Source organism: Alexandromys fortis, unplaced genomic scaffold, assembly GCF_014885135.2.
Source record: "Alexandromys fortis isolate MF-2015 unplaced genomic scaffold, M_Fortis_MF-2015_v1.1 scaffold_15, whole genome shotgun sequence".
NCBI lineage: Eukaryota > Metazoa > Chordata > Mammalia > Rodentia > Cricetidae > Alexandromys > Alexandromys fortis.
The window spans coordinates 5,119,365-5,144,434 of NW_026067911.1; the positions used below are offsets into that span (position 1 = coordinate 5,119,365).

Consider the following 25,070-nt stretch of genomic DNA (forward strand, 5'->3'; position numbering starts at 1 on the left):
GATGTCCCCAGTTAGTTCCTGGGGCAGCTGAGGACAGAGAACCTGAAATGACCCTATCCTATAGCCATACTGATGAATATCTTGCATATCACCATAGAACCTTCATCTGGAGATGGATGGAGATAGAGACAGAGACCCACACTGGAGCACCGGACTGAGCTCCCAATGTCCCAAGGAAGAGCAGAAGGAGGGAAAATATGAGCTAACTCTTATTAAGGTGGCTTAGCCACCCTTGCTCTAACCCCGGTGGTGAAGTCTTCCTGGGCTCTTCTCCAAGGTCTCTGCTTGGGAGAGCTTTCTTTGTTCTGCCCCCATTTCTCCGGAAAGTGAGCAGCTCACCTTCCAGTTGACATTGCTGTCATTGTGGCTCGCTTCCTCACAGCTAAGCACACACCCATGTCCAGTTCCATGAGTAGAGGGTGCTAATCAGAGCCACACTACATCAAGATCCTGTCACCAAGGGCTTTAGTACCTCTACGGCCCCAAAGACCTTTGATGCCAGCCAAATCCTATGGGAGCATTTAAGATTAAGAATCTCAACTGTTATCTGTATTCTGTTAAAAGAGCCTCCCCCGTATTATGTGTTTTTATCTCGTTTAACTGTTAAAGCACTGACTGCAATAATCGTCTCTAGTATTCCTCTGTCACAGCTGAGACTGGGGTCATACATTGAACACAGACATGTGTTATGTAAGGGTTTGCATCTCAATCTCAGGCTCTCTTGACCTTCAGTTTAGAAAACACTCCAAGTCTAATGCAGAGTGACTGAAGCTGACATTGTCTTCTATCAGCCACTTCCCTAACGAGTTGTGTCATATTCAACAAAGAATGCTGTGAGCGAAGAGAGCCAAGACAAAAGCCAAGATCAAGAGGAAACCAGTCTATCATTTTTGGTTTCCACGCTTTTTTGTCTTTTGTCTTAACTGCTGATTATCTTCTCTTGCAGAGACAACACGGGCAGTCTTGGTTGCAATGCAACTTCTGCGGTTCGATCTCTTCCTACATGACTTGGGACAGTGGCATTGACTCAATCTTACATTACTCAACATGTTGACTTGAAGTCAAGCCCTAAGAGGCTTTCATGCTATCCTTAGAGTTTTATGGTTCTATGCCTCTACTTGTTTTCTTGACTCCAGAATTTCTGCACTTATCAGTGAAGGTCAAAGTTAGCTCAGGAGACAATAATTGAATGCACTCAGTGTGCAGTGTACTGACCACAACAGAAATCTATACTACGGAGTAAGTGTGGGCAGAATCCAGTCTCCAGGACTCACACGACAACCTTGGTCAAGTTATCTATTGTCTTTCCATCCCAATTTCCCAATGGAAAATGGATTCTCATGAGAAGTTAGTGAGGCCAAGAACAGAAAGTGTGTAGAATAAGGACTGACACAAAGCAACTACTAAGTATTGTCTGTTAGATCAGAAATCAGTAATGAGATAGGGAAAACACTAGTTTCTAATTTTAGTGTAAATTAGATGCATTAATAACTTTATGTGTCTTTGCTTTTAAATTACATTGGATTATATAAATTTATTCCATCAAAATATTCAGTCATGCTGGTTGAGAATTTGGCTCAGCCAAAACAAGCATGGTGGTTCACATCTATAATCCTAACACTTGTGAGGCTGAGGCAGGAGAATCATGAGTTGGAGGCTAGCCTAGGCCACACAGTAAGACCCACTCACAAACAAACATAATTCACATATATTTTTATTTACCTCAAAAAATGATGAAACTTCAACCTGATAACTGCCATTCTCACACCACGGCCATGACAAAATTGCCTCAACTTACTCCGTCTTGTTCTAACATTCTCTTAACATTTTATACTCAATCATCGAATCTAAAAACTTAGGAGAAAAGTAATAAAGATGACTCATTTACAGAGATAGATTCAGTTTCTTTAAAAAGATGTGGGGCTCTGTGCGCTTGCCTTAGAAATAAAATTTAATGCTGGCAGATGGTTAACTTTTCCAGCTGCTCTCCAGGGAGCTTACACTGCCATGCAAGCAATGACTTTCTTTTTCTTTTCCTTTTTACTTTTCTTTTTCTTTCTTTCTTTCTTTCTTTCTTTCTTTCTTTCTTTCTTTCTTTCTTTCTTTCTTTTCTTTCTTTCTTTCTTTCTTTCTTTCTCTCTTTCTGTCTGTCTGTCTTTCTGTCTTTTTTTCTTTACTTCTTTCTTTTTCTTTTTTTGGCTCTCTACTGTGGTTGCAAATGGTGTCATTGTTCTTGGTTAAAACTGTGAAAAATAAAGCCTATCTTTGTCCCTTTCTTTGGCTTCACGCTAAAGTAGCTTTCATGGCAAATAACTGCACAAGTTGATCAGTTTCCACTTCTGCACAGATTCCTGAATGGCCACAGTCTTCTAAATTGCTCCATGCAGATATCTATTGTGTCCCTTTTAATCTCTATATTTTTGAGGGGTGATAATGTTGATTGGAACAAAGTCTTTTGTTGTTGTCGTTTCCATTTTTTATCCAATTTAGAAATTTATCTGAGATCTGATAAGAGGATCATCATTCCAAATTTCAATACAGACAAGAGAGAGCTCGGGTAGCTGTCATGTGTCAATGAACATTTGAGAATTAGTCAGAGGGCAGTTATATGAGTAGTCACTGATAAAACGATGGCACTTACTATGTGTCAGAATTCACTGTCCTGGTTGAAGCTTTAACCTGATCATTACACAGGAATGACAAGCAAAGGGGAACACACTCCTTTATCTCCTTGGTCCTGGGGCCTTTTTACTCTGGGCTGTTTATTCTTCCTAGTTACATAATAAATGTGCATTTCAATATGTTCTGTAACAGCCTGTCTGAAATGTTATTTCCTAAGAGCAAAATAATCACATTTTTGTATTGTGATAAGAGACAGAGATCTTCTAGAAGAAAAATCCAATTCATTATCTCTGGTTCTAATTCAATAACAAATTTATACATGGGCAACTATGCATATTAACTGTTTACAATATCAAATTATTCATAGTAGATATTCAAAGTTCTCTATAGAATGGCCAAAGCCAATTTTCTTCTTTCATAATTTGTTTTTATGTATGTGTTTATGTATGTGTGTGTGTATGTATGAGCTATGTGTTTGGGGGGGTCTATGTGTTTGTGTGTGTTTTGTGTTTCTTCAGATGAGTACAGGAGTCCTCAGAAGCTGTGGCGTCAGATCAGAGCTGGAGTTCCAGGTGGTTTTAAGTCACCCAATGTGATATCTATAAACTGAGCTCACGCCTTCTTCAAGAACAATATAAGCACTTAAACTCAGCCATCTCTCTAGTGCTAGGTTTCTCTTAGCTGCATGATACAGATTAGAAAAGCGAAGAGAAAGATGGGGGACACCAGGAGAACAAGACCCTCTGAATCAACTGAGCAAGGCTCTAGGTGAACTCACAGAGACTGAAGAAGCAAGTACAGGGCCTACACAGGTCTGCACCAGGCCCTCTATGCATATATTATGTCTTTCAGCTTCATATTTTTATGGGACTGAGTTCTCTGATTCTTGCACCTGCTCTTGGGGCTCTTCTTTCTGTTGGGTCACCTTGTCCAGACTCGATGTAATAGTTTTGGTTTTACCTTATATTTTATTTTGTCATGTTTGGTTATGATCTCTTAGAAGCCTGTTCTCTTCTAATGAGAGATAGAAAAAGAGTGGATATGGATGGGAGGAGGGAAAAGAGGGAGGAAGTGGGAAGACTGGGGAAAATATAATTAAGATATACTGTATGAGAAGAGAATCTATGTTCAATAAATGAAAGGGAAAGAAGAAAAAGGGACAAAGAAGGTGGTACAGAGTTCATAGTTCTAACTACTTACGGGGCCTTGCTTCCTTCTGTGACTTTACCCACATAGAAATTTATATGGAAACACACGATCATTTTCTAAACAGAGAGTCCACCTACTGTCACAAGCTCCGAGGAAACCATTTGAATATATTGATTACCCCTAGTCTTTTCAAGAAAAAAAAATGGATATACTAGCCTGACTTTCTTACAGATTGGCTCTTTTGGTCCTCAGATACTTATTTATGTATACCACATGCCTATCCCTGATCTGAGAACGAGAACAAGTCTGTGGGGAGCACTGAGGAAAGACGCAGCTGTGGAGAGTTATAGTCTAACTTCTGACAAAAGTACCTCAAGTTTTAAACATAATACAACCATGGTGCCGACCAGGGACCTTTTACCCGAAACAGCGTATTGGTTTAATTGACAACAGCTCTCAAAAGTTGGTCCACAGCTGGTGGAGTTATTTAGGAAGGGTTCAGAGGTATGACTTTGGTAGAGGAGGTGTGTCACTGGGGCGGGCTTTGAGGTTTCAAAAGCCTGGTGTCATTCTCAGCTCTCTGCCTCACGCTTGTGGGTCAAGATATGAGCTCTCAGCTACTGCTCCAGTGCCATGTCTGCCCTCTGCCATGCTCCCCCCCAAGGTGGTCCTGGATTTAACCCTATGACACAGTAAGCGTCCAATAATCTTTCTTCTATCAGTTGCCTTGGCCACGATGTCTTATCTTAAGCAATACAAAAGTAACTAAGACAAATGGTATTTCTTATTTCATAGCATACAGGAACTTTCCTTTTGGGTTCTTGATTATCACTGCAAGAGAATAGATCTTTGTGTTAAAATGTCCTTACTGGTCAAACGTGTATGAAAGTTCAGCTAATATGCTTCCTGTAGATGTCTCTTGACTTGTGAAATTGGTTTCCTATTACACAAGATGCTTCCCAGATCCCAAGTAAACATTGTCTCCAGTTTTTCCAGATCGGTTGACCTTAGCCATGGGCACGTGGTTCAATGTAAGAAAGGAGAAAGAAAGAAGGGTGGTCAAACGCAGATGCTGGCACTATTTTGGGGGAAAAGACCCTTTAGGTGGTGGGGACTAGCCAGCAGAAGTGATAAGGCAAATCTATAGGGTGAGACCTGATTCTCTGCTACCCCTACTCCATTAGGATAAACTTAGAAATCTGGGGGTAACAGTAACTGTCCATCCTCATGCTCTCTGACCAGCACCACATACTGAGTAAGACTTAAATGCTGTTACACCATGAGGTTTATTGTTTGAGGTTATGTTAAAGACCTACAAGGATGTTGGCCACCTTTGCCAGCACTAGGCCCTGAGGACAGACTGAGGAGCAATCATTCCCAAGTCCCAGCCCACCTGCTCTTCTCACTGGTGCTCGCTCCTGCATGCATTGATTCCAAGAAGAAAAAAAACCTGGGAACCACCTTGAGCCTACCATCCTCCTTCCTGTTTCCCAACGTGAAAGGTACTCAGGTCCTATGTTACTGGTGAAACACAAGCCTGATGTAAATCTCTTCTTTAGAGCACATATACAGAGCAGAGCGCATGTGCAGGCACATGTGTGGAAATGCCTAGGGGAACTTGCATGTGCACATGCGCACGTGCACACACACACACACACAATTTCAAATTATTCTTCTACTTATAAACATAATTTTGAAAGAATGAGAGAAATGTTAACTTGGAGAGAACAACTAAATTTATGAATAAGAATTAAGTGGAATTCTGAGTTTCCAGTCTTAAAATATGGACGAGTGAATGCTAGCAATTTTCTAGTTAAAAATACTTAAGGGGACTGGAAATCAAATCAGGCCTTGTATATATTAATCAGTCAGATTGCCACCAAGCTGCATCCCTGTTCTGTGGATAGAATTATCAAATTAGATTATCAAATAGTAATAAAGGCCATTTATATAAACTGTAAACAGGGGCATGTCGCTTACACAGCAGTGATTCCCGTGTTTTGGCATGAATGAATTGGAAACAAATGTGAAGAAAATACATCCTACGCCTTAAGGACGTCCCTTTGTAAGCCCGGCTAGCTCTATTTCCCTTCAATATTGAAACTTTTACATTCTATCAGCATAAAGCTAACAAATAAAAATTATTTCCATTCTATCTGAGAAGAAAAGTTATTCCCCAGAGCAGTAAATGCTGAGATGACAAAATACGCTAAGATGTTCGTCACCAGACTGAGACAGGACCGTTGTTGCTACGTTTTTACACAGGGCAGGCGCAAATATAGATTCTCTAGATTTAAGAAACAGCACAAAAATTAAATACTAACATCTAAATATACTACATCTTTACAGCTAGCTTCCATGATCCTGGCTGGTTACAGTTTAGATCAGAAATGCCCACCGGGCTCTTATTTTGAAAGCTTTTTCCCTAGATAGAGATGCTGCACATGTGGAGAGACTAAAAGCCTCTTTAGAAGGCAGACACTAGCTGGCAGAAGTAGGCCCCTGGGGATGGGCTTCTAAGGACTGTAGCCAAGCCCTGGGTCCTGTCACCATCTCACACCCTCTGTTTCCTAGTCAACTGCGAGTTAAACAGTCTTTGCTGTACTTCCACCACCCCCATGTGAGCTGGCCTTTGGTGCCTCCCCACCATGGCGGTCTGAATCCCTCTGAAAATGGGATACCCACATATAACTTTCTTCTTTTCTGTTGATTCTGTCAGTTATTGTGGTCACAGTGAAAGAAAAGCAACTAATATACCAGGGAAAATTTTTAACTTAACATGCAGTGTGGGAAAGGATTATGCGCTATATTCTTTGTCCTATGATGGTACAGTTTGTTTTTGGTTTTGGTTTTGGTTTTGCCTTAGCTACTGGGGAACTTAGAGGAGTTCAGTCTATCCTTTCTTATAGCTTGCTTCAGAACTGGTAAATACATGGTTCTCGCTCCGTTTCTTTTTCAGTACTTATCTGTCTTCCTTGTCTTTAACTTCATTGTACTGCATTTTTATTGGAAGCTGACTCAAACGTTTTTATGGGCATGCCGATGTTCGATGATGAGTTTTTTTTTAAGAAATAGTAAAGCATGAGGAACAAATACGATTTCATTTTTAAGATTCTCCAGGTCACATGAAATCGTGGAGCTTTGGAAGAGGAGGAGGCCTAAAGTTCTTTTAATGCAGCACTCTCATTAAGAGACAAGGAGGCAGAAGTTATTTCATTACCTAAGACACGCTGATAGCAAGGGCATTCCTCTTCAACCCTGTCACCTCCTTTCATGAGAAGCATATCTGTGTTCAAGTACACTGTCCCAATCAACAAGTCGGATTCTAGATTAGCTTATTTACTTTGCACAAGTTTCTGGAGCTTTCTACATAGAGAGTGATTAAAACTAATGTGCTCGAGGGTCCACCGTCCTCCTGCCAACCATCAGCGTCTTTCCACAACCTAGGGCTCAGGCAGCTGCCAAGAGAAAGCACTTACTCCCAGGACTCCTGCCAGAAGCCCAGCTGGGGACTGTGCCCTGGGCTAACTGTTGCCTGGTGTTGTTACTGTCAGGATCTGCACCAGTTAGGATCCCTGTAACCAGGAGCAAAAGCAAGAAAATTTCATGAAAGATCAGCTGCCAATTGTCTTGAGAAATAAATCCACCTTGGCTGAGAACAAGACGCTCTTCCACTGTGGGTCTGGGCTACGAGGGCTATCGCCAGCAGTGGCTTCCCCATGCTGCTCACTCTAAATCACTTCTCCATCACTGAGTAATTACCAGGGGTGACTCCGGACACATGGGTCATGTTGTGGCTGATGTATGGAACCCCTTTGCGGACTCTACACTGATAAGACCTGGCAGGTCAGCTTGATGGAATGCAGAGGGAGGGTACCCATGCCATGCAGGTAGCCAGAGATGGTCCCCAAGGAGGTTCCGTGGCCTGGAACTAAATATGTTCCCAGCATCCTCACTCTACAGCCAGGATGGACAAGACTTATTTACTAAAGAACATTTAGCAACCTCTACTATTACGAACGCCGATGTTATAGTCTCTAACTTCAAAAAGAGTTTAGAATTTGACTATGAAGCAACTTCAAGAGATTCTGGTTGGAAAATCTTGCCATAAAGTTCTTTATACATTAGAGATTTGGAAAGAAATAGAATATGACGTCAAATGTCTGGGACCCTTAGGGCTTTGACCAGTCCTGGGTGCAAGGGGAATAGTAGGAGAATCAATAAGTTAATAACGTATAAAAAGGGGAACGCTACAGGATTAGACCAATAAAATGGCATGGGCTATTCCAACAACACTAAAAACATTGTCTCAGGTGCGACAGGTTCGGGTTCTTTTTTGCCCCCCTTCCCCACCACACACACACACACACACACACACACACACACACACACACACTCACACACCAGGAAGCCCCTATCTTTCTACAGCACAGCAGGGCTTAGCAGTGGCTAAGGAGGTCTCAGTCAGCAACACTGGAATGAAACAGCTCATTTATTGGACAGAGTGATATTAATGAATTTCTGTGTGGGAAGTTTTGTAGTATCAATCCTTCAGGAATCTCCTCGTTATCGTTAGGGCTTACCACCTGTGCACTGTCAGGGACAAAAACCACCCACAGAGAGCAAGAGTTACAGAATGAGACAGCAGCCAGTCAGGCACCAGATCATTTTTTTTGGGGGGGAGCATTGCTTCCTGGAATTTTCTATTTGCAGAGGTCTCCAACCTATATACTATCAAGACCAGGAGCCACTCACACAGAGCCTCAGCGAAGGGGGAACATAGCTTCCAGTCTGGTGACGAGGGTGGGATTCTGTCCATCAAATTCTTTCTCTAATTATCTTCTATTAGCATAAAAAGAACTAGCAAAAACCAGCCCAGCAAGGGACAGTCACATAGACAAGAGTAGCATCCATCTCATAGTAAAGGAGCATGCAGTCCTCAGCAGAGTTACAAGTGAGTTTGCTCACTTCCCTTGAGCAGGACCTAAGGGACATGTCATTGTCTCCCAGCATCTTCAATCACTTAACATGGGTTGTGACTGGGTTTCTGGAAACCCTGCATCCATTACAGGTGCAGGGCAAGTTAAGCAAATGAATTGTTGTTGACTTTGAAATGCGTAGGTGACTTTTGCTATTATCTCTCAGCATACCTAGGTGGAGCCACATCAGTCTTCATTGCCAAGTTTACCTGAAGTCAATGAAAACAATGGCACCAGTGTCTCACTGAACAGGAAGGCCAGCACACAAGATAGGGGCAAGAACCTCCATGTTTGCCTCTTATCATCTCACTCGTATGATGCAATCAACATTTATTGTCTGACACTATATTTGGGGGGGTATGTTAGTTGTTGGAAGGAAGTGCTATTCATTTTTTTAAAGTATAATGCATTACACTCCAATCGCTAATGGTAATTTCTTAATTTTAAACTTAGCTGTGCATACACAAGAGGCTGCCTGCCCAATATCAGTTCTTCTGCTTTTTACATTGGCAATAGATTGAATTTTCGTCAGAGCATTGTACAGAAAGAGAGAAAAGAAGACAGAAAGACAGAGATGGGAGGATGAAGAAAGAGGGGGAAAGAGCAGGAGAAGGAGGGAAGGAAGGAAAGAGTAGACTACATTTCCCAGCCTGCCCTGCAGCTGAGCCAGCTCTGTTTAGACAGAGGAAAGAAAGAAGAAGTGTTGGTGGGTTGGAATCTCCAACAAAAAAGTTTAAAAGCAACCATTTAATGAGTATGAACCCTGCTTGTCACTCTTGATCTGTTTCTTGCATTAAATGTGTGTAGAATGGCTGCCAGTTGGCAGCCATCTTGAAAGCACGTGGCTGAAGATACGCCTAGTGAGAGCACAGGAGGGAGACGGGATTCTGGACCCCTGGAAACATCATGAGGCAATGATTTCAGCAACTGGTTGCAAATTTCTGCCTCTTTTACATCTGAAGCCACTGTTTTAGGTGTCTGCCGAGCTATGCTGTTATAACAGGGAGGTGGAACATGCTGACTTGAGCCATAGTCTCTAGTTCTTGCCTTTGTGTAAACAGTGAAAACTTTGGAAAACTTGCCTTCCATCTCATGACCTTGGTTCTCTCCTCTATGAATCAAATAAGAAGATTGATTTCATTTTACACTTGTGCTTTTAGCATCTGAGAATGGTTTTTGAGATACCATTTTTAAATACATATAAAAATTATAGTTGATTTGGACTTGTATATTTGAAAAATAGAAGAAAAATCAATGTCAGAATGAGAGAGAAATAGCTACAAACTTCAGAACTCACAAAGCAACAGATGAAACCTCACAGAAGTATCAGCTAGGACAAATAATAATTTAATTAACATCCTATTTACAATCCCAGCACACAGGAAGCTAAGGCTGAAGGGTCACAAGTTGGAAGTCAGGCTGGGATGTATAGAGTCTGGAAAGGAAGAAGGGAAGGTGTTAAGAGAAAGGGGAGGCAAAGGGGAAATGAAGGCAAGGAAGGAGACAGGCAGGAAAGAAGGGAAAGAAGGGGTGGGGATGGGAAAGGAGGGATAGAGAAAGAAGAAAGCAAGGGGACGCTTCTGCCCATCTCAGAGATGTGTGACGAAGGCAGGAAAGAACTGTCTTTGCCTGGTCTGGCTCCATGTGGAAAGAAAGCTCAAGAGCTTGGGTGGACAGTAGGTAAGACAGGGACCCAGTTCAGGCTGCACTTGCTAATGACTCAGGGTTGAACATCAAGCCCACTTGGGACAGCATTGGGTCAGAATGAGCTCAACACAATGGAAGCCACATTGAACTTGGCAGAAAGAAGCCTCCCTCTTTCCCACATCCTCCATCCCTTCCCAGATATCACACAGTTCTGCAAGGTACATGATTCCATCCACCATGATATTTTGCTCCGGATAGGAGGGACTCTATGAACAAAACTACAAGAGCCTTGCAATTCCTCAGAGGCAGGCAAAGGACAGGACTGCTGCCATTTCACTTACTCTCCCGTTTCAGGATTCATTATCAATTCATATATGCCGTAAGTTGCTTGCTTCATCCTATAAGACATCTAATAATGGAAATGCTTAAGTTTACAAATAAGCATCACCCTGAGGCTCAGATGACCACTAGCAAAGAAAATAAGAAAGAATAAATATGCAAATTTAAAAAGAGATCATAAAAGTATTGTGTACCACAATGACAACCAATATATTATGCTGTTCATGAGAATCAAGAAATTATGTGTCTTATAAAGTCTACACAAAGTTTCCTTGTCACTGCCTGGCAGGTACCTTCCAATCTCTACCTCCTGTGTCCTTTACCAAGCCGAAACAAAATCATCTGGTATGGAAAAATAAAATCTTTGATAGGCCTTTCAAACTAACCTTGTGAAAACAGATATATGCCCAAGTTTATGGCGACAAACACTGTCATTATCTCTCTTCCTCTAATATTTAACCAATCTAAACACTCAGGGGGAAAATGTTATCTGAAATCCAGTCACTTTATAGACATTCGCTTGGTCTTCTTTGGACGACTGGACTAGCGTTGCTCCCAAATATCTCAAACACTTGTTTGAAAAGGCTTTCTCGAGTGAGTAGACAAACAGGAGAAGTGTTCTTTAGCAATCCCTCCCTCTAAGCCTCCGACGATGCTATCTTCTTGGACTTTAGTGAAGGAAAAGATAAATATGATCTGTGCCGTGCCCAGCTGTGTTGTTCTTGAGCTGTGGAATTCACAGAAAGAAAATTCTAAATTATACATTTATCAAACTTGACCAAACTTGGCAGAGCAAATAGATTTTAGTCTCTCGAGTTTGCCTCAATAAAATATTAAATGTTAATAGTGCACAACACACCACACTTAACATATTCATGAATAATCCAAGTTTGGAGGGAGGCCAGGCCATTTAAGAACATTACCTGCCAAGCAGAGGCTGGTGGCATGTATACATCTTCCCAAAGTTTCCCTCCTGCATTAAATATTGAATGAATAATTAGTCTTTGCACAAACATATGTTAAAATGCACCCGTTGCCATAGCCTCGGTGCTTCTTGAAGAATTCTGGGTGGGAAGACAGAGACTGGGGGCAGGAGACACAAGTGGGGTTTTGTGTTTCTACTGGATTGAATGAGTAAACAGCAACACACGAGGCCTAGAGGCGTCGCAGCACGGCTCTGCATTGCCAAGGATATGGGAAGGACAGAGATGTCCTATCCCACTCAGGAATAATGCTTTGCACCTGTACATGGGACTGCTCCCCGTGCACACAAAAGCCTCTTTCTTCTGTTTACTTTCGTGTTCTAGCTCTATTCCTAGGTGGCCAGGCCTCCACTCTGCTGCCCTCCTCGCCTCCTTGTCTCGATGAATGCACCATGGCATGCTGAATGCTCTGTCTACTCGGGAGAACATGTTAGTTAATGATTACGCGTGAGCCAGCGTCACTACGCCACATCTGCAACACTCTGAAAAGGACTGCTGATTTTCCGTGTCTTTGCGTATGGCTTTCTTCAAAACAGTCAAGCTGTTTTGCCTTTGCAAAAGTCCCCACAATCTCTGTGTTAGCAAACTCGGAACATGCTGGACACAGTCTTCTAGGGATGGCACTGAACTTGGCCACAGCGAACTCAGAGTACACAGGCAGTAGAGCTCAAGAATGAAATCGACATCTAGGCTCATCGTGACGGGCAACTGCCCTGGGTTCCTGGCAGCCTTTTGTGGGTCCTGAGCATGTCTCTTCATTTGCTGGCGTCCTGCTCAATAACAGTTCTGCTCATGCTCACGGTCCTGGGGATCCTTAATCTGACCTCACTTAATTCTAGGGGAATTCAGATAACAGCAGTCTCTGGCACCAAGAGCATCCTTAGCAGATCCTCTCATTCTTTAAGATGCCTCTAGCACCCAATAGCTAATTATCTGTTTCCCTGGCACTCTCTTATGAACTGTAGAAATGACTTCTGAAAGGATAGGCTTGGGCACTCTCTGTAATTATGTGAATATTTTTGTTTCCTGGATTAAACCTAGAATTTGAAAAGTAAGTGGGTTTTAGTTATAACATGCCTGTCTTTAAATGGGTCCAAAAATATTTTTCTCTCAATCTTACTATAGTAGCAACTCAACATACATGTGCACATACACACACACACACATGTTCTAAGAGTCAGTTGAGCTTATAAAAACTTCCATAGAGAACAGGAATAAACACTCAAACACAAAACAAACACATGATCAAACTGTTCATCTTCAAGATGACTGATGCCTAGCACATAGAAACTTCATAGGTTCAGTATGTGTGTATAAATTACAGTTTTTAATTGTATATGTTGAAATATATTTCTGTCAGATATTATCAGTACCAGTAAATGTCGTCATTCATGGTGGCTTTGAAAGTAGAAGTTTTAGAAAATGGAATGTTATTCTCGGTTGTCAACTGGACTACATCTGGAATTAACTAAAGCACCTGGGAGGGATGTGAAAAGACCTACTTTTAATCAGGATTTTTTGAGGTGGGAAAATCCACCTTTAATCTGGACCACACCTTCTGCCGGCAGCTGATGTAAAGGACGTAGAAGAAGGGAGCTTTCTCTCCCTGCCTGCTTGCTCTTGCTCTCACTGCAAGTCTGTCCTTCACTGACATTAGAGCCTACTTCTTCAGTATTTTCAGTATTCCATCATATGCTGAGGACTGGCTGAGACATCCAGGCTCGTGAACTGAACAACTACTGAATATACATCCACACATCTCTCCCTCTCTCAATCTCTCTCTCTTCCTCTTTCCCTCTCTCTCTCCCTCCCTCCCTCTCTCTATGTGTGTGTGTGTGTATATATATGTGTGTGTGTGTATGTATACCTAGATCTTTTGATGTATATCAAAAGATCAGTCCTTATAGGCATAATAGTTTGCTTACTTTCCTTTAATCTCTCAGATCTTTTGATACATATACATATACATTTAATATACATACATACAGAGAGAGAGATTAATGGAAAGTAACAAACTGTATGCCTATAAGACTTAATACTCATAATGATAGCAACCATAAAGACCATGAAAACCCAAGCTCACACTTATGGTAAAGCATTAACCTAAAAAAAAAAAAATGTGTTGAACAAAGTTTGAATAAAGCAAGACAAAATAGTGAAATCCTTTTTCCATTTAATTGTTTTTATAATTCTTGGAGAATGATGACAGTAAATATCGTCCCTGGCCCCGAACTTTAGCACCACCTTCCTGCAGCCGGTCGGGGAAAACAGTCAGATTTCTCCAAGGGCGGCCAGTGCTGCGGCACAGCTATCGGCCAGTACCATGGGATCGCAGATGGCTTACTGGTCTGGAAATAACATCTGCCTTCTGTGAGAGCCACTCCCTCCACATCAAAGGACTACCCCAGCAGGGCACACACAGGATGTGCAGGCCTGGGCACAGCCTCATCTTCACACCATGAAGCCAAATCGTTTTGATAAGGGGCCACAGCCTAGGTCCCAGGCATCTTTCCTCTAACGCATAACTCGCTCAGTGCCAACGCCATCAAGGAATCACTAAAGTACAGGGGCAAACAATCGCTTATTCAGAAAGCCAGAAAGGGAAAGGCAGCTGCGGCATTCCAACGCTAAAACAACAGCCCCCCAAAAAACTACTTTCCTAGTTTATAATTTTTTTAATGCTGGCGTTTTAAAACCAGATATTTATTGCTCTTTTAAAATGTCTCAGGGTAACGTTTTCAGTTCTGCGACAGTGCTGCTATATTCCAAGGCCAGCTATCGTACGCCGCCCATAAAAAAAAAAAAATTAACACGGCCGAGGCCATTTTTCCCGTGCTTAAGCTTATTCCAATGAAAACCACCCTATAGGCATAACCCTGCTATTTCTGTTCACCACACATTAACTCAGAGCTCCTCAGGGTGTGACGGCCAGGTGGACTCCTGCGATGGAGATTTCTGCAGATCTGCTGGAAACCTGCATGATTGAGCGCCCCACTCGTGGCAGGGTATAACCATTGATCTTCTCTTATTTCACCCAATCCGCACTCAGTCTTAGAAGATTAACCCTTTGGCAGTCTGCGTTCACGTGACTAAACACAGAAAGAGTCTCTCCTGTGGCTTGGGAAAGTGCATTAGTTTTCCACGTAGGACCTAGGGACTTCTGGGAGTCTGACATGATTCATGAGAGGCAAAGAGAGGACATGGCTGGGATGGGAGGAGGGGGAGAGATGTGGGCTCTAGGAGGAATGAGCACTCAGAGTCCTGAAGCTAAAAGGAACTTAGACATCACTTCTGTCTGCTCTCAGCACACCACAGCTAGGGACGGGACCCGAGTCTCTCTTTCTTGCCATGGCCCCAGAATGTTTAGAGTTAAAGGAAATAGGGGCAGAAGGCACCTGGTGCTAGAGAACAAAATATTAATAAAGAAACGGAGAAGTAAATGACGGCAGGATCTTCTGTGTGAAGATGGCCTCCGAAATGTACTCTGAGACAGAGCTGCTTTAAATTCACATCAGTCTTTGGATACTAAGGCAACTATCTCAGAAGCTGAGTGAAAGGGGAGTAACTTGACCAGGAAAATGTTAAGAAAGGACATGGAACTGGAGAGATGGCCCTGGATTCAATTCCCAGCACCCACGTGGCAGTCTAGAACTGTCTGAAATTCTGAAGGCTTCTTCTGGCCTCTGTGAACACTGGACATGCATTATGTACATGTGTAGGCACAACACCCAGACACATAAAAATAAATTTCAAAAAGAAAGGAAGGAGGCAGACACTCGCACACCTGGACGGCACGTACAACCTTCCAACGGTCGGTGGCTTCACACTGAGCTCAGCCCAAGTCTGGGGGCAACTTCTTTTTTTGTCTGTCAATGCCATTCCCCACACCCCATCTCTCACACTTCCCAAATAGACAGGAAAAGGTCAGAGAGTGGGTACCAGGTGCAAGAGGTCAACCCAATCCCGCCACATCTGGTAAGGAGAGAAGGGGAAAGGGGGGGTGGGGTGCCGAGGAACTGAGGAAAGGGCTGACTGCGGGTGAGCACACAGGAAGTAGAGGTTAACTTCTGCTGAAGCATCTGCCCCCCCCCCCCATCCAGCAGAAGAACGTGGCGATGGCTCGGTGGTGTGCGAACGAGGAGACAGCTGCGCCCCCCGGATCCCAGAGGAGGGGGAAGTGCTTGTGTGGGCTGTGTTCAGATTACCCACATGCTTTTCTATACGAAATGTATAGAAACACAGTTTCTACAGCACCCCCTGGTCACCCACATGTCACCTTTAGAGTCGGAACATCAAGCCAGGAACCCCAAACACACTTGGAAAATTTGCATCATTGCCCTCAGCCAATCACAGATCTTAAAGGAGACGATTTCTAGACATGAAAACCACATGGACCATAGGAGCCCTCAACTGAATTACCTGTGTCTCCTTGGTTGGAGCTCTCATCACAAAGAAATGCCCGTCATCATGTTCTTACATAGACACCGGCAAGCTGCGTTAATGCATGACCAGGAAGAGAGCGTGGCCTCCACCATCTATGCTACGACTAGTCAATAATTATCTAGGTGGTATCAGTCCTATGTTCTGCGTATCCTGGTTGGCCTCTGAGTAAAGAGACGCAGTGACAGGCCTGGGAACCTGTGGTATCTGTCAGAGCATTATCTCAGGCGGCCTGTGTGAAGATGGGGTGTATGCCGACTGTAATCTCCATGTTTACTGCTGTAAAAGTCTACCCACTTCTGAAGAATAGCTGCTCATCCTGACCACATTCAGGGGCCCTGGGCAGCAGGAAGTGCCGCTCATCAGCGATTCATTTCTTAGAAACTCAAAAGGAAGATGGCTCTGTCACAGTGTGCCATACTGGCTGTGTGAAAAAGGCCTCTGTCCAGTCTGTACTCGGAGGTTAACAGGCATAAAGGGCTGTGTCACACCTCCCCAAAGCTCTCTAAAGATCAGGGAGGGTTGGTGCCACTTATAAAAAAAGTGCCTGAATTTTAAGGAGGAAGGATATGTGCTGGGCAAACATTATGTGAAATGGTTCAGATGGTCAAGTGCTTAGGGAGCATGCATGATAACCTGAGTTCAACCCCCAGCACCCACACGACAGCCAGGCACACTGGTACACACCTGTAACCCTAGCACTGGGAAGGCAGAGACCAGAGTAGCCCTGGGGTAGGGCTTGCTATTCAGCCAATCTAGCTGAATCATCTATCTCTAGTCTCAGCTGGAGACCCCGTCTCAAAAATAAGGTAGAAAGCGATTGGAGAAGACACCAGACTTGTACTTGCACATTTTGTACCCCCCAGAAATGAGAATTTCAGTGCATTACACCACAGGAGTGTACTCAGGACTGAAATCATCACCCACGTGTTCTCAGCGGGCCAGACTCCGGAAGGTCTTCTGACCGGCGTGTTTAATTAGGGTGCTATCTTAAGAGTGAAAAATCTTGATAATGTCCAAGGTCATTTTCTGTGCTGGGACATTGTTATTCAGGTCATATCTTAGTTTTCCAAAGATATCCAAATGCCAGCTTAAAATACACCATTCGATCCCCCTCCTCCTCTTGTCCTGTTGGACTGCAGTTGTTGGACGAGTGTGTCCACATGCTTACACGTGCAGGGGCAGTCACGGGATAGTACCAGAATACCTGCCCAGAAAGAAGCCTAAGGAAGCTACAGTGGAAATCCATTTGCAGTGCTGTTTGCAGTTAAAAGTACAGCTGGCTATAATTAATCCAGGGCTATTAAATGAACATAACTGCTAGTCACATAAAGCAATTATAAAACTTCACAATTATGTCAACCATAATACAGAATTGTCCCCTCACTGATAACAAATTCTTTTTATCAATGCAGGTGACATTATTTCTTCAGACTAGGGAATGCCCCCTGTGGTGTTTAATTCTTGGGGATCCTGTAGAGGCTTTGCTACTGAACTAAAATCCAGGTATGATGGAATAAGAGTTATTTAAATACACATAACACCTCACCCAGCACGCTAACAGAAAGCATCCCAATTTTTTTTTCAGCCATGGCCGCACTGTGTGGATCTTATGCAGATGATGGGTTTAAAGTAAGGAAGAGGCCAGGTATGGTGGCATAGCAGGCCTGTAAAGCAGCACTCAGAGAGCTGAGGCAGGGGAATCAAAATCCCAGGTCAGTCTGGTCTGCAAGGTAAATTTGATGACATAGTATTATAGAACAAGACCTCACCTCAAACAAACAAAAGACAGAGGAGGGAAGGACACGTAGACTTCTTAGGTGTTGAAAAACTTCCAACCTTGCATTTATTTTGGAAATAGTAATCTTAACACGGAAGTGATACAGGACTACATGCTTGTTCAGGAATGCTCTACAACATGACAAAGCAGCCCGAAGCTCCCTAATCCGTACCAAAGCTGTGCTCCCTCTACTCTGCAGACGCATCCACTGTTCCGGGAAGATGTGTCCTAGACCCATGTTGTACCTTCACCATCCATACACATCTGTGTAACGAGGATGGTAATGCATGACTCACCACAACAGCAACAAAAAGAAGCATCATAAATGTCAATTACGGACTAAGTAGACTAACTATAATGTAAATCATGGTCAGACATCTACCTTGAAAGAGTTGAAGTTTCCAAAGTACATGGCAAGTACACGGGGCCAAATCCAGTGTAGCCTAAGTTTTAGTTCTCATCATGATGAGAAACAAGCGAAAGACACACACTTCAAAAGGATACAGTATGCACTCATCTATGTTACAGACAGACAAACATGCATACAAAACACACACATTTCATGAGTTCTAGGGTGCAGCTGCCTCCATTCATTTAAAAATGAGAAATCCTTTGAAAGCACATAGTAGAGTTAGAGGAAGGATGGCCAGGTGACCACAGCTCCATCGAAGGTATTTCCCTGATCCTCGTAGGTGGTTCCTTTTGGCTATGAACTCAGTAACCTCGTGGGCAGCTTAAACGTGCACCCTCCCTGAGATAAGGAGGGTGAAGCGGGACTCACTTCCATATTTTAAGAAAGATGGAAACTTCGGAGGCAAGAGAAACAACAGGGGATGAGGGTCCACTCTGCTCTGTCGGGTTCTCACTTTTCTGTTCCGTGTGGAAGCCCCTTGTCAGACAAATCTTAATTTATAGCAAAAACAAAGGAGAGGAACTGTGCTCCGCTGCACAGCAGCTTCAGAAAGGAACCCACAGGCGTGGAGTTTGAGCAGCTCCAGCAGGCGTTGCCGTCTGAGCATGGAGGGAGTCCCTTTACCTCCCTGATCCGGAGGGAGGCTGTGCACAGAAGGTCTTTTATTATTTCTGCATTGCCTAATGGGGGTCCTCTCTTCGGGAGCATGCATGCCTTTTTACAAATGACGCTTCCTTTGAAGACAGGCAAGAGATCAGATTAAGCCTTTCAAAATATATTACTTCTGCTTCCTCCGGGTTCCCTGTTCTTACAGTACCTAATTCTCCAAGGGGTCCCAGATGTGAACTCTGCTCCGACCACTAAATAAGACTGCAGCAAGGGAACTCGTTCCATAAAAACATTCTTCTTGACTCCCAACCAGGGTTTCTCCCGGAGAGATGCCCTTTACCATCTGCCCCAGCAAAATTCAAATCCACTCCATTAATCACGTAAGTCTCGGAGTTCTGTTCCCTAATCCTAAGGAACTCTTAATTGCACTCCGAGTTTAAAGTGAACCGATTTGATTTCTCGCACTGGGAACTATCAGAGGCGCTACACTGTGAAAACATCTCCCAGAGTTCCTGAGGCAAAAGAAAACTCCCTGGAAACATGCAGTGCCTGCGTGACGGCACAGACTGTATAGGAGATCCCATTTGTTCATTGTCTTTGTGACTTTCGCCAGACTGTATATCAATTTGTGCACAATTGCTCCATTCTCTTCCTTCTCTCTTTAAGAACTGCCTTAAGCCTCTGACACCCCTGGACCACTAGAGAATTCTATGTACACCTCATGTCAGGTCTTCATTGTTCAAAAAAAAAAATCTCTGTTAATTTAGTCGGTTGGCATAATTGAAGACGTCCAGTCCTTTGAATCAGGTTCTAATCCTAAATGCCTTTAACTGGAATCACATTTATTTTTAGCTCTTGAATGTAAAATTTAAACCACAGGGTGCCAAATGGACGCAGTAAAATTGTAGTGGCTTCCAAATTTATTTTAGGAATGCTAACAAAAAAAGTCAACATAGAAAATTAAAGCATTTGGTGTGATCTCAGAGGTGTGACTTGGAGCATGGGGTTGCAGAGGTTAGCATGGAACCTTTCTCACATTCGCCCGTGTAACTATTAGATTATTCTCAGGAATTCTCTGGTGCTTTGTCTGAGAACACCATTAGGATTCAGACAACATAGGGAAAAGGTGGAGCCGGGCAGTTGGATAAAGCTGCTTTGGGGCAGTACGGGCTGGCCCCACCCAAAGAGAGTGCTGTAGACTCCTGGTGCGTGACAAACTCGCTCTCCTCATCAGCCCCCACCACCCCACCTTATCCTCTGCTTCAGTATTTGTCTGACCTTGAGGAGATAAGCCAGATATTGGGAACTGTTCAATTATGTCCAGAGGGGCTGAGACACTTGAAAACACCAGCAATGCCACTGTGAACCACGTGATTCTGTCCAGTGAAGTCAGTACCCTGTTGGCTGTACTGCCTGCCATCTCCTTGAAGTAGAGGTCTCTGGTACCCTGACCTGAGCATCTCTGTGGACCTGATGAAGTCTACTCAGAATGGAAGGGATAACGACAGCTTTGCTCTCTAGTTCACTCCGATGTGCTGGCAGTATGGTCAACGAATCCTATTTCTAAGCATTCCATCAAAAAATGGCAAAAGATCTCAATCACCACCAAGATAAGGAGGATTCCATTCAGTTAGAGACAGTCAGCCACTCCTGACTACACCCTACAATTTCTCTTTTGTTCTGCCTTGTATTACACTGATGCCTTGCTCATCAGCATCTAGTCACACTCTCAATACAGTGCTCATAGATTTGTGTCTGTGGGTGTGAAAATAGAACTCTACATAAAAAGTTTTGTTTCATTCTAAAATAAACCAAAGAAAATGCTAATTGTTTAGTTAGTTGATATCTACTTTTTTTAGATGTTTTCAGATCCAGTCCAACAGCCGCCTGCCTACATTTTAATAAATAATAAGACTGCCTAGTTCTCCTCCAGAGATCTTGGTTATAAACAGAAGTCCCACAAACAGAAACTACACACAGGCAGAGAGAAGACCTGTGGAACCACTATCATTGTCCGTCGGAAGTCATCCACACGCTAACTCTTCTGAGTGAAGTAGAGAGGCCAGGAAGGAAAGGTGAGATACCTGCAACATTCCACAGTATGAGGCTTGGAACCTAGACTCTAAGTCATTTCATTGATCAAGACCAGACAAGTCAACTATCCTACAATGTTTATAATATCCATGTATATCTTTAACCATGTAGAAATTACCCCGAACAATTTTTTTGTGAAATGGAAACAAATATCTATGCCTAATTACTTTGCTCTCTTTTATGTTTCCTGACCATTTACTACCTGATCTACTAATCCAACAGTGACTGTATTTACACCAGGCACCTCACCATATCCATTAAGTAAATATTTTCGGTGTGTTCATTCTGTGAGAAGCAGGGCCAGGTGTTAATCAAACACACACAACACATGAACACACATTTGTGCACACACACAATTTAAGATCCCAGCACTCCCTTGTAAACAATCACGTTTAAAAATTGTAAAAACCGATCGTATTAAATCTAGGAAAGAACTGGATTTAGAGATGGAATTCCATGGAAGCAGGAAAGCAAACATTCTATATTTGCCCAATATGAGATGGCTGAGACGGGACTGGGGAGCGGTTGAGACAACGGTGCGGGTTGCAGCAGATGTGAGGTGTTGTGATATGCCTGACTCAAAACTTGCAGTTTTTCCTACTGAAAATGGAGGAGCTTTGCACACACCCTGCTCCTTCCCTGACGTCTCCATTCTATTTTAAATCCTCCAGTGCCATTAACAGTAGAAGTCACATGATACAATGGCGATTCTACCAGATAGATGGCAGTAGGGGAAGTTGACGGCAAGGACAGATGCCAACCATTGCTCCAGGGCTGTTCCAATAGCTCAGAAGAAAGGCCTGGAAGTCCTGAATAAAATTAGCAGAGTGACAGCAAAAGGGGGCTGGATTTAAGGGCTTCTCAAGCACTTCCAGGCTTCATGCCTTGTCTCCTTCTCTTAGCAATAATGTTCCTTTGAGTATCCTAAGCATCCTGTACCAACCTCAAACAGGATGCCTGAACCCAGTCACATAGGAATTCGCAATGGGGCAGACTCAGGCTGTTCAGATTGCTTGCAGGGAAAGTATCAGCTTTGGTACTACTGACTGAGAACCTTGGAAAAGTCTCAGACATGCCCCACTCTGAATGTGATGTTGCAGAAAAAGGCCCAGGCTCTTTCACCTACTTCTTAGGAGTTCACATATTTTATTCCCTAAAACTAGTTGAAATAAGCAGGTTTGTTGACAGAGATTTCTGTCCTGCCTGGTCCAGCAGCTGTTCAGTCCCAAAGAAATACACAGAGGTCTACGTTAATTATAAACTGGTTGGCCCAGTAGCTCAGGCTACTTATTTAACTCTTACATATTAAATTAGCCCATCATTCTTGTCTGTTTAGCCACATGGCTTGGTACCTTTATCTGTGAGGCATTCTCATCTTGCTTCCTCTGTGGCCGGTTGATGGCCGCAAACTAAGCTTTCCTCTTCCCAGAACTCTCCTCTTCTTGTTGCTCCACCTCTACTTTCCGCCTGGCTACTGGCCAATCAGCATTTTATTAAAATAATACAAGTGACAGGATAAAAGACCATTGTCCCAAAGCACAGGTTGGTTGTAATCACCAGGAGGGAACTCAAAAGGAGAAACAGACAGAGGCAATGTCATCTTGTCATTGCGACAAAACAGACACTGTGTGCAAGACCCTCTCAGTCCCATGTGTAGAAATGTCAAAGGTATAAATTTTCAGTCAAAATGTGAAGAGTTTAGTCATCTGGTCCTCTATGAATCATGCAACCTCTTCCCTAATACAGAGAGGGAATGATGACCATTTCCAGGACTGTGCCCTGAACAAGCCTGTGGTGCTTATCCTATCCAGGTATAGATTTCTTAGCCAAATATATTATCCTTAAATCAAACCCCAATTCTGTCTGTTTAGTAGATTTCACCATGGATACCATTTAAAATAGAGTGGATAGAATAGAGCCTATTTGTATCATTTTGCTTTTCCCCACATGACAAGAGATAAAGAGAGGGCCTTGGCAATCCTTCAGGTACTAACTGCACCATTCCTTATTTCCAAGGCAAAGTCCTATCATGTACGGTGGTAGCTCATGAAGGCAGATATGGGGATCACAGGCTATAATTGCTACATATACCAGGTATGGTGTGGCTTAGGTACAGAACTACATCTAAAATACACAAAATATGTTTTACGTTTCCACATGTTTTTAAAAAATATACACATTCTAACACCTTACTACACGCTAACAAAGAGTTTGCTAAAACCAACCAGTTTTAGTTGGCAGCTCTTGAGGAGGTAGCCTCATGTCTGGTGTATTCAGTCATTGATTAATTCCATTTCTGAAGAGTTAGCAAACACCAAACGTGACCGATAGTGCCACTCAAGGTTAAAGGTCAGACAAAATGGACAGGACTCCTGGCCCCATGAAGAAGATGATTTGGAGCAGCAACTCTCAAAAGCTTGTCATCACACAGCCTGAAAATAAAATGTGTTCATCCCAAGTGTGACAAGAATAGGGAAGACAATGGAAGGGAGAAAATGCGTGTATTTTCTAAAGATTACATCTATAATAAGAGAAAACAATTTGCATGCCAGAAAAAAAGCCAGTCACATCAGTTATTTAAAGAATAATAATACTGACAATGGTTATAATAAAATCAGAATAAAACTTCATCTGAGAATGAGTCTATCTTGAGCGCAGTCTCATTTGTTAAGGTGAAATCCAAAGACAGGTCTCATCTCCAGCCCCAGGGTACAATTTTGTTGAGCTCTCTTTGTAAGTCAGTAGTCAGTAAGTCAGTTTTCCTCTAAGTAGTAATTTCTGAAGTGTGTTCACATGGTAGTTCCTTCAAACTATTTACCTTGCTCACAGTCCATAGAAGAGGAAGCAGACACAGTTACACAGCCACTGGCCTCAAAGCTGCCTCCTATCACCAGGGCCTTTGTTCAAAATCAAATGTATTTTCTCCCTGGCAAGTGAATTCTGCTGATAGTTGGTAATACTAATATTTGTGTCATGTTATCAAAAACATTTCCCAAGACTCATGGTCGCAGCATTATCAATAATAGATTTATCTGTGACATCAAAGTTTGGGTGCAATAAGCTTATCAACATCTCCACTGTGCACTGTCAGCGTGCACAAAGGGTGCTTTGTGAGGCATGGCCCAGTTACACATAGTTCCTTCAGGTGCACAGGCCAATCACTGGTGCCAGGCTCCATGCCCAGCTTCCCTGCTGAGCTAAGAGCACCCTATCAAAACCCCACACCAGAACGGCCTTCTACTCTCAGAGCCAGGCTAAAGGAAAGAAAAGTTCTGGTCCCTGTGTTCTAATACCCAATGCTACTAGACATTTCAACACGACACACAGATACCATTCCATTCTCAATGTCACATTTAGGTCGCCTCCTTCTTGGTCTAGGAATTCATGCGTTCACTATGAAAATCAGATGTCTTTGTAAAGTTATTTAGAGAAGGATGCCTTTTCAGTCTGGACAGGGATGGCCCTTAACCCCAAAAGTCTATTTTTGTCTTAGCTTAACAGTGAGGGTCTCCAAGTTTCAACATAATGTACAAGGATCGCCTCCTTCTCCGCCCCCAGGACCATCCCTCTCCTTTAACAGACAAGCCTGTTTCATCATCCAAACTTTCACATAAGACCTAGGTCCCCAAGAGATGCCTGCGATGTGAAGGCTGACATCCATTTTCTTAGAGTATGTGTGTGACATACAAAACACATGTATGCACATGTATCTGCAAGTGCACAGGTAGGCACATATCTCATCCGTGCTCAACGTGTGCTCTTCACAGAAGTTAGATGTGATGGACCTTACTGCCATCTCTCTGAAAATAAAATACACGTTATAATGATTGTGAAAAGTCCCACCGCCTCTGGGAGTGGTGGCATGTGCCTGGAACCACAGCACTTGGAGATGCGGACGCTCGGGACTTCAGGTCTGCAGCCAACCTGAGCTACCCAGCAAGACTCTTCCCCAACAGTAGGAATAGCTGTAATATTGAGCCACGTCATATAGTTGTATCAGTTCTTATGTTCGTGTT

At 43.1% G+C, this 25,070-nt stretch overlaps 1 protein-coding gene across 10 annotated transcripts in view; it reads right to left on the reverse strand.

Moving 5' to 3' along the window:
* Positions 1–25,070, reverse strand: part of Mecom (MDS1 and EVI1 complex locus) — a 556,830-nt gene that overhangs the window by 159,889 nt on the left and 371,871 nt on the right. The window contains exon 1 of one of the 10 annotated variants that reach the window (XM_050138449.1): positions 16,139–16,157. The exons of the other annotated variants lie outside the window; for them this stretch is intronic. The gene's annotated coding sequence lies outside the window, so the exon portion shown is untranslated. Of the gene's footprint in view, positions 1–16,138; positions 16,158–25,070 lie in introns of those variants that run through there. 10 annotated transcript variants of the gene reach the window in all.